Here is a 10,228-nt window from a genome sequence, read left to right as displayed (position 1 = left end):
AGGCTTAGCTAATGATAGGCAGTAAACACAAAGTATAGGGGCTGATCTAATGAGGTTACTTGAGCTACCACCAGGGCTCTTAGGATGTTTACAAGACAGTTGTTCAGTTTATAAACAAAACCAAAGACAGATTGAAGCAACATTGATCTAATTTGCACTTGCATAGCAAATGCAGTTTGAAGGCTAGCTGGCTTAACTTCAGGCTGTGTCTGTAGTTATAAAGCAAACAAATATAAACAAGAAAACAAGCTATTCACTCCCCAGCGGACTTGCCATTTTGTTATCGAGAAAACTAGCATCCATTCAGAGCTGCTAGTCCCACTAAGATGGGTAGCTATCTTAGAAACAAACAAACTAAGGTTACTTGTGTTTTCCTTTATGAGAGATAGATGAGAAAGAAGCAGAGAGTACCAACCTCAATCTTTCACTTGGCTCCTTGCTTTTTTCCTTTCGCCTTTGACAGAACTTTGCCACTCCTTCCTCACTTGTCTCGCTTCAAAGAACACCTGTAGAGTCAAAGTAGCATGATACCATCAAAGCATAGAGATCTATAACCATACAAATGTATATATCAATACAAGATTCAGAGATACACAAGAATATGGAGGAAAACTCAAATAACTTTATTGATAGAAGTAGTAGAAGAGAGGATTGCAACCCATTGGTTTGACCTAGCGCTATACTCCCAGCATGAAATCCCTCTTCACCTCATGAAAAGCTTAGATCACCCAACAATACAATGTTATAGAGAAACCAACAACACTTCCTTGCAAAATACAAAATTCCATCTTTTGGATCTCTAGGATGAGGGATCCATATATAGATGTTTGCAGGTGGGTGAGTCAACTTCTGGTATTTTGATTAGTGTCATCTCTCTAATAGTTCTTGGTTCCACTTGGAGATTTCATGATCTCTTACTCATCCCTGAGCGAATTCAGAGAGGCAAGTGTCAAATGGGTAGTTTGTAGAAGAGAATACCACAATTTTTAAGAGAATACCACAATTGTCCTTCCAAAGCAATGTATTATCTATAACACAATATCTCAATGACTTCATTTTTAAGAATCTAGCTTTAGTTCTTATCAGTCCAAGAGGAGCCTATAAGTTTAGTAATAAAAATGTAATATCAGCATACCATGGTGATTCAGTAAAGGATTCACTTATCTGTGGAGTTGCCATCTCCTCCTGATCATCCAAAGCACTAATGAAGTTGATATCAGGGGCCTACTAGTTCGATTCACCCATGAGTTTGGCTAAACCTTGGCCTTTGATGAGCTTGGTGGGTTTTATCTCTATGTCATATTCTAATATTGTGGAAATCCACTTGCCTATTTTTCCTTCAAGCCCATTTTGAGTGAAAATGTCATTAACTACAGAGTTCGAAACATAAGCAATAATGTGAGAGTATAGAATGTATACTCAAAAATATTTGATAGCTTTAACCAAAGCCAATGCCTGCTTTTCCATGATATTGTATTTTAGTGTGGCATCCCTCAAGGATTTACTAAAGAATGTTATTGGTTGTTCATATCCTTGATTTTTCTTTTGCAGCAAGATTGCTGCAAAGGTGTGTTCTAAAGCAAAATAAAAAATAATAAAATCTTTGCTAAAGTCAGGACTAATCAAGACTGGAGTCTCGGTTAATGCTTCCATAATAGCTTCAAAGGATTATTTGGCCTCCAATGTCCACTTGATTGATGAGTCATTTCTTAGCATGTTATTCAATTCCATAATTAATTTTGTTAGATTTGAGATGAATCTCCTAAGAAAATTAATCTTACCTAGAAATGATTGTAGCTCTTTTATGTTTCGGGGATGGGAAATGGTCAAAATGGCTTCTATTCTAGTAGGGTCTATCCTAATCCCATCTTTAGATATGATGTTTCCTAACAACTTTCTCTCTTCAAGACCAAAAGGTGTCTTTTTAGGATTTAAAGAAATCCTAAATTTCCTACATTTGATAAATACTCTTCTGAGGTGGTCTAAATGTTCATTGTCTGATTTAGAGAAGACTATAATTTCATCCTCATATACTACTAAGAAATCATGGATTTCTTTGGCAAAATCTATATCCATAGCTCTCTGAAATGTGGCACCTGCATTCATTAATCCAAAGAGCATCTTCAAATACATGAAGGTACCTGAAGGAGTAGTAAACACAGTTTTGGGTTGGTCCTCAGGTTGGACTAATATTTGGTTATAGCCAGAGAATCCATCTAACAATGAAATCCTAGATGAGCCCACTACCCTTTGCAATATATGGTCCATTTTCGGTAAGGGGTAGTTGTCTTTTAAAGAAGCCTTGTTTAAGTTTCTAAAATCTACACAAAGTCTAATTTCACTTGTCTTTTTCCTAGTAACTAAGTTTAAAATCTAGTCTGAGTATCTAATGGGTGCTATTATTTGGGCATCAATCATCCTTTTAACCACTTTTTCTATGGATGGCATAAGAACTAGGTTTATCCTTCTAAGTTTAGGCAAAAAATTATCTTTCAAATTAAGAATCTCAGGATCATCATCCATTATTTCATCTATCTCTACATTCTCTAAACTATCTATTTCTACCTTAGTAAATTTAGTTGGTTTATGTACATCAAAAACATTTACATCTAAGTTGCTTTCTACATTATTGTCTATTGTGTAGTTATTATCTATCTTACAGTTCTGAAATTCACCTTCATTGTTCATGAAATCATAGATCTGAGAGCCCTCGAAAGAGATCTGCCAATACTTAATGTTATCTGGTATAACAAGCCTGTGTCTGACCTCTGCAGTGTACTCGTGGTTTGGTTGAAATGGTAATTTACAAGTACTAGCAAAAGTAGCAAGATTGTGGGCCTCGATGTTTTGTTTTCTGGGAACAGCAGCAAATTTTGATTCCAGGAGGTCCTTGACCAACTCTAAAATGGTATCCCTACTACCAAGCCTAAGGTTGTTTACAAAATATTCACCACTTATCTATTTCATAATCAGCTCTAAGTATCCCATGATAGAAACTCTTTTGGCTCACAATTTCCTAACTAATTGTAACCCTAGAATCGAGGCTTCATATCCGGCCATGTTATTGGTACCTTTAAAGTTCAATCTGAAAGCATGCCACTCAACATGGTTATTTTCCATATTATGGATCCAGACTCCTGCACCAACCACCAACCTATTTACACACCCATCAAAATCTAAATGCCATAATGACTCATGGAATATGTTCTCATTATCAACTATTCTGTACTTAAGGTCTTTGGCTGTGAATGCCTTTTTATCATTTTCTGCATTGTATAAAATGAAGGAGTCCATATCTAACTGCATGGAGTATATGGGAAAGTTCTGGGGCTTCTCCTCGCTACTAACCATGTACTTTATTAATGTCTCCCTATATAATTTTCTTGGTTGGCCAAAAATAGATATGGTGGCATAAGACATATCCAACTACAAAGATCCCTGCAATTTTTCTCCCCATAAGCGAGAGAGTAGCATTCCATATTTTGGTGGGATATATGTAACTACAATGTCCATCAAAATGCTATTTGCAGGGCATTGGACACGAGTCACACATAAGTCTTTGATTAGACCAAGGCATTTAACCTTGCTGGAGTCAAAAGAAAATAAATTCCTTATTAGGCTTGGTTATGTCTAGGTTCAATCTTTCCATTATTGCTTTTGGCATGAGATTGTGGGATGCTCCTGAGTCCAACATAGTGTTATATAAAATTTTATCATGAATATTTAGGCTGATGTAAAAAGGAGGAACTCCCCCTTGCTGATGAATTCCATTGGCCTCAGGGCCAAACAACAATTCTGGCTGGTCATCATTCAAATTAATAGAATCCTCTCCCTCTCATATGTTCAAAGTCTCAGTTATCTATGACCTATAAGATTTATTCTTTCCCAGTTCGTTGAAAGGTATTAATATGTTTAATTTAGCTATTTCATTCTTAATATTGAAAGGGAGCTGAGGTTTGCTTGTTTGATTCAGATCTTCCTTAATGTGTGCAGGTTGAGTGTCTTTATCTTGTTTCTCAGTGGTAGGCATTTCAGTCTTTGTTTTTATTATTTTACCTTGATCTCTTTTATCTTGATTGTTTTCAATGATTGGCTCTATTTGGGTTTCATTAGAGGTTATATCAACAATCCTAGGGGTTGAAGTTTCAGGTGTTCCCGTAGGGAGAATTTGCAATACTTTTTTAAATAGAGTTTCTTTTATTATATTATTCTAAGTTTGGATGGATCTTTTAATGGGAGTCTCGTTATTATTCTTACTTATCAAGCTATATTGTTTATGTACCTCATATATAGCTTATTCATACCATTTTTTAAAATCAAAATATTCACCGGATTCTAACTGTAAATGCTGAAACATATATAACTCCTGTTCTTCTTGAGTAAGAAAAACATTATCTTCCTCTGTGGTTTCCAGTAAGTTAATCTGGGTATCATCCTCTTCTTCTTGGTTTTGTGATTCCTCAACATAGTTTTCATGGAAGGGTGGCCTAATCCTTTGGTCATGGGGGTTGTTGTTGTTGATTATCCCATTGATTTTTCCTATCCATGATATCTAACCTATCCATAATTCCTTCTAAACTTTTAGCTAAAACATCTACTTCTCCATATAAAGTTGAAGCGTCTTCACTAAATACAACTTTCTTTTCATTCCTCATTTGTGCTTTCCTAGCTAACAGGTTGGATTCTACACTGACAGCATTACTCTGCATTTTTGTGTTTCAGGATTTCTCTCCCTTAGTTGGTATGACATATCAGCATCAAAACCAGCAGGGAACTTAATTAATGCTAGGTTAGGTGGGGGCTTAATATTGGCTGGAATTTCATTATATATATTATTAAACCTAGTGCAATAGTCCTGAACTGATTCGTTGGGAGCTTTCCTAATATTTTCATATTCAGAAAGTATTTGCAATTAGTTCTTCTTTCTTTCCCATCCTTCAATGAATAACCTTTGAAAATTTGCTAGGTCTGCAATGTGGTTGGCAAGAAAGGCTTTAAACCACTTCTTGACATCACCAGTTAAAATTTCAGAAAACAATCTCATCTGGACATATGCCTCATCTATTTCATGCAATTCAAAAAGGTCAGACATCTTGTTTACATGCTTCTCGGTGGTGTAATTACCAGTAGCTTCAAACAAGAAAATATTACTCTGATAATCTACAAGCATGGCATGAAGTTTGGCAGGTAGAACAAGATGAGCATATCTGTTTGCCATTGCTGTGATTCTGGTTTGACTGGGGGGTAAAGTTGAGGTGGTTGAAGAAGGTCTTGAAACTATTGGAGGTGAATTAGATGATGATGAATATGATTGATTAATAAGTGATTTAGGTGATTCAATTGTGGTAGATACAATTGATGAAATTTTGGTAAAGGAAGGTGGATTTATGGTGAGTGATGATTGTGAAGAAATTTGAGATGAAACAGTAGTAAGGAAAGATAGCTCTATAGATTGGTGAAGATAAACATTATCTATATTACTAATCAACGTAGAGGTCAAGGCTTATAATTTTTCAAAAGTATCTAGGACAAATTTTTCCAAATCGGGATAATAACCCTTTTTCATTCAATGAGTTGAGTAAACTCAGGGTCTAAAACTATTTCATGGACATCATTCTTAGATTTGGTTCTAAATAGTGAGATGTCAAATGACAAACCAAAAGGGACTTCTTCTAAAGTTGAAAACTCCTTACATAGTGAATTGGCTCTGTCTAGCTGGCTACTACTGGCTTGAGTTTCTATTGTTCTAAGTTGTCTTCAAATCCTCTATGGGTTATCCACTACAGTTGCAGGGTTTGGATCTGGGTTGGCCCTAGTGTAGTGAATCTTTTTAGGAGCCTGAATTTTAAGTTTTAAACTCTTTTTATGAATTTTTTTGAAAACTTGATTCAAGGTTTGATTGAAGGTTTCCTTAAAGTTTTTATGAGACTGAGGATCGAAGTCCCTAGTATGGTCAGTAGAATTTTTTTCACTCTCATAATTCCTTTGAAGTAATAAGAAGGAAAAACCGAAGGTAACCACTATCCACTTTTGGAGATCTGGACCTAGCCTTCCTGATGCTCAAAGAGGACTCTCTCTTTAAGATTTAACTTTGTTTTAGTTAAGATGTTTTAGGCTAGGTATGATTGTTCAAGGGGTTTTGATTTTGTTTGAAATTGGGTGGTGGGATCTCTTAAACAGATGGATAAATTGATGTCTTTTGGACCATTGGGCTATGGAGTCAATTGATAAGGAAGAAAGGCTTGATAACCTCACCAAAGGGGATGTTCCAAGGGCAATATAGTAGAGTGTATTCAGAATGTTTGAGAGAGAGGGGTGAAAGGGTTTCACTCGGGGTGAGAGAGAAGTTAAGGGTTCTCAGACCCAGGTAATGAATGAGGAAGGAAGTGGTAATCAAAATCAAAGGGTAGTTAAGAATCCTTTAACCTGGATTATTTATGAAATCAATCTAAACCAAAGAGAAATTAAAAATTCTTTAATTTAAATATCAGAAGAAAACATTCAAATGCTTAACTGTTAAAACAAAGTGTGATTTAAACATGTTCTGAAATATTATTCCAGTTATAGTATTTAGATTGAAACAAATACAAGGTTATGAATAACTTTGAGAAAATGACAAAGACACATGAAAATACTTGTCTGAAATTTGTTCAACACATGAATCCTTGGAACAGTCTGATCTTTATTAATAAATCTAGCTTGTTGGCTCATTAACTGATACAATAACCTTCTGAGTCTTCTTGATAAAAAAGTATATAGAAATGTCCAATAGAATCCACACTACATACTTCTAATTGTGAAGTATTTATACAAAAGTTTATTACAAAATATGTCAAACTAATTTGAGATTTAATCTAGGAAATTAAAATACCTTCTTGCAAGAAGATAGAGACAGGTATTGAACTGCTTCATGTTGTCCCTTTTATTTTGGTACTGTTGGATTTTATGGTTTTATTTTTAGCCCTTTATGCTACTTTTCTCTTTGATCTTTCATGTTGGAAGCTTCATTTACTTTTGGCTTTCATCTGATACACTTTGACACTGATACACTTTGACCCTGCTAATCTGTCTTCATCTTTTTACCTGATTGTTTTACTTTTACTGTACGTTAACCTTTCTATTGCATTTTTCTATAGTAAATCAGTCAATTTTCCCATTTCTTAGCATCAGGTAATTGGATTTTTAGCATCCACCTATATATTTCATTTGCCTCAGTGTATTTGGAAAAAGTAGGCTTATTGATAAACATGTGCTTTACCTCATGATGGAGGTAAAACAAGTTTTCAAATGTCTGGTAGAGTACTTTTCCTATTTGCAATGCCTTGATTGATGATGTATTGATGTGTTCTTTCGCTAGCTATCTGATTTTTCAGTTGTAATCCTGCTGTGTCATGAGCTTGTCGTTTATCACTAAGGGACTAGGTAACCTTTCTCTCTCAAAATTTGAAACTTAGCCATAAATATGTTAATGGATACCTCCATATTATGACACTTGTCCTCCAAGTTTAGCATTAAGTTTCTCTTGGAGAGGACCTTTCTCACCTCCAAAATTGTCTCTGTTTTGTCCTTTATTTCCAATTCCTAAAGCTCATACCTATTCTTATCGTTAAGGAATTGGAGGATTACTAGTAGCCTCTTCTGGAATTTCTCCTAATTCTTATTTTACTCTTTGGATGGCCTCTATATCCATATTTATTAAATCTATCTGTTCAAAAATCACCTGAATAGATGGCCAAATATCATTGAAAGAGTCAATGATATTGGCCCATAGTAGTTCCTTAGCTTTCCCAAGGGGTTCCTTTAGTGTTAGGTCCTTATCCATGGCTTTTAATCTCTCACTCATCCTAGAAGCTTTTTGCACTTCTTCTTTGTGCATGATTTTGGCAAGCTTGTAATCAGTTTCCAAGCTTGTCACCTTTTCTTTGAGCTTATCTATCTCTGTATTCTGTATGGACATTTCTTCCATAGATTTAACTAACTTTGCTACTTATTCACTTGATGTACCTATCGTTGATGTAGACTCTATTAAAACCCGTTGTGTTGTGGCCATAGGAGTTGTGGGAGCCAATGAGGCTACCAATGTGGAAGGAACAGTCATGGTAACTGTTGGGATGACATTCACTGAGGTAGTGGCAATATCAGTTTGCTTTAATTGGATTAGGTTGTCCAATTTCTTCTTTGTCTCCCTTAACTAAACATTTAGTTTGAGGACTAAGTCTATCAACTCGTCATGCCTGGTTTGGTTTTCCAATACTTCCTCTATCTAGGGATGCTGCAGTTGAGGTATATTCAAATTTTTTTTATCAGTTTTTCAGTAGCTTTGATTTCTTTGGGATCATGTCCCAATTCAATCACTAAGTCTTCCAAAGAATTGATTTTGGTGTCTTTGGCCTGTGAGGAGGCTTTTTCCAACTGATAGTGGGCTGAAATGTTGTTCAATGAATTTTGCAACTGATCGGCAGTTATGTCTTTTCCTCTAAGGGTGGAGTAAATCATTTCTCCAGTCTGTTTGTGAAATTCAATTTGGTCAATGTGATGAATATCCCTTGCTAATACCTCAAAATCAATCTTCTTGAAATCTGTTGATGTCCTTGGTTGTTGTACAGTTGGCTTTATGAAGGACATTTTCATTTTTCCTTCCTTCATGTCAAAAGCTAACATCAACCTGGTTTGATTCATAGGTGTAAGCTTGAGATACTATGCATAAGACTGTGCCTTTAGTTTCTCATTTCTCATTTTGATTTCCTTAAACATGTCCTTTATGTCCTTATCTTTATTAGAAAGCCTAGTAAATGAGGAGACTTCTACACTGAGCTTCCTTTCTAACATTTGAGTTTGTGATGTAGATGGCTCCTTTATTTCTCCAGATGGATTTGTGCCCTTTCTCATGTCTAACTCGGTATTAGTTATTTCTATTTAGCCTTCTGTGTCTTCTTGTTCAAAACAAGATTGAGCCTTGGCCTTTTACTCTGGCTGGCTTCATATTGCACATTTGAATTGTCCATACCTAAACTGGAGGCTCCCTTTCTGTTCCTCTTGGGATTCCTTTCCCCATTTTAAAAGGTCTGCAAAATAGTAGGGGCACTCATGGTTCCTTCTTGCTTTGGTACCTACAAGAATGAGCTTTCATCAAGCTATCTCTCTAAATCAAACAAGGTATTCTCAACATCTACCTTTGTACTATACCTATCTATGAGAGTGCTTTCCAACCACTTATATTGATTGGCATATCCTTCTATCTCTGGTATGGGGTGATGAATGTAAGGTCCCAATTTGACCTTTCATCTAAGTTTGGTCATAAACCCTTGAGGGTCATACCTCCAAATGAAACTATTTTGGAACTTCATTTGTTGTAGAATCCGATCTTCTTCCTGCCCTACTTATCTAGAATTGCAAATGAAAGGGCCTAGCTAATTTTTTACATTCAACTGTGTTCTTTTCTTAGCTGAGACAAAGTTGACTTCATGAGAGTTCATTATCTGCCTATAATACTCTAGAGAAAATAACCTCATGGGGAGGTATTTGGGTAGTTTGTATGGGGAAAGCTGGCAACCATAGATTCTTATCTCAGTGTGGTTTTGGTAAAGTTACCAGTCTCCCACCTTACCTTTCTTGGACAATTGGCGGACTCTTTTGATCTCTTGGCTTATTCTAGGTGGAGGACTTCTTGTCAACATAGTCATGACTGGTTGGAAAAAAGAGTCAATGAAGTCTATATAGGTTGATGGTGATGAATACTTCTGGAAAAGTGGTGTCCAAAATATGACAAACCTGGGTTGGCCTCTAGTATCTAGCTTTTGGATGGTGAAGGGAAATATATCTGACTGATAATACAAAAAAATGTGGTATAGTACAGATGAGTACTTGAATACTCTTTCACTGTGCATTCTGCTAAATTGTTCATGCATTCTTTTAGTTATGAACTGGGCATAATTGTAAAAAGTAGTAGGAGGCTTTCCTGGGGTGAAAATGAACATGAAGGCTAGGATGATCTCATCAACAAATTCATCTATGGTACAGCCTGAAGTACATGATATCATAGTCATAATATTCTTGCCCCTTTCAGGGAAAATGACAGAAACATATGGAATGGCATCTTTAGGAATGTGCTGCTCTTCTACAATGAAAGTTCAGAATATTTGGGCTAGTTTTTATGGACTAAATTTGGTGTATATGACTAACAAATCCCCAATGGAGAGTGGGGTCAAGTTTCGACCTGGTTGGACTT

This window comes from Pinus tabuliformis, chromosome 5_2 (assembly GCF_031772625.1).
Source record: "Pinus tabuliformis cultivar Carrire ecotype Pingquan chromosome 5_2, CPIR1, whole genome shotgun sequence".
In the NCBI taxonomy this organism is placed as follows: Eukaryota; Viridiplantae; Streptophyta; class Pinopsida; order Pinales; family Pinaceae; genus Pinus; species Pinus tabuliformis.
Note: the sequence above shows the minus strand (reverse complement) of the source record.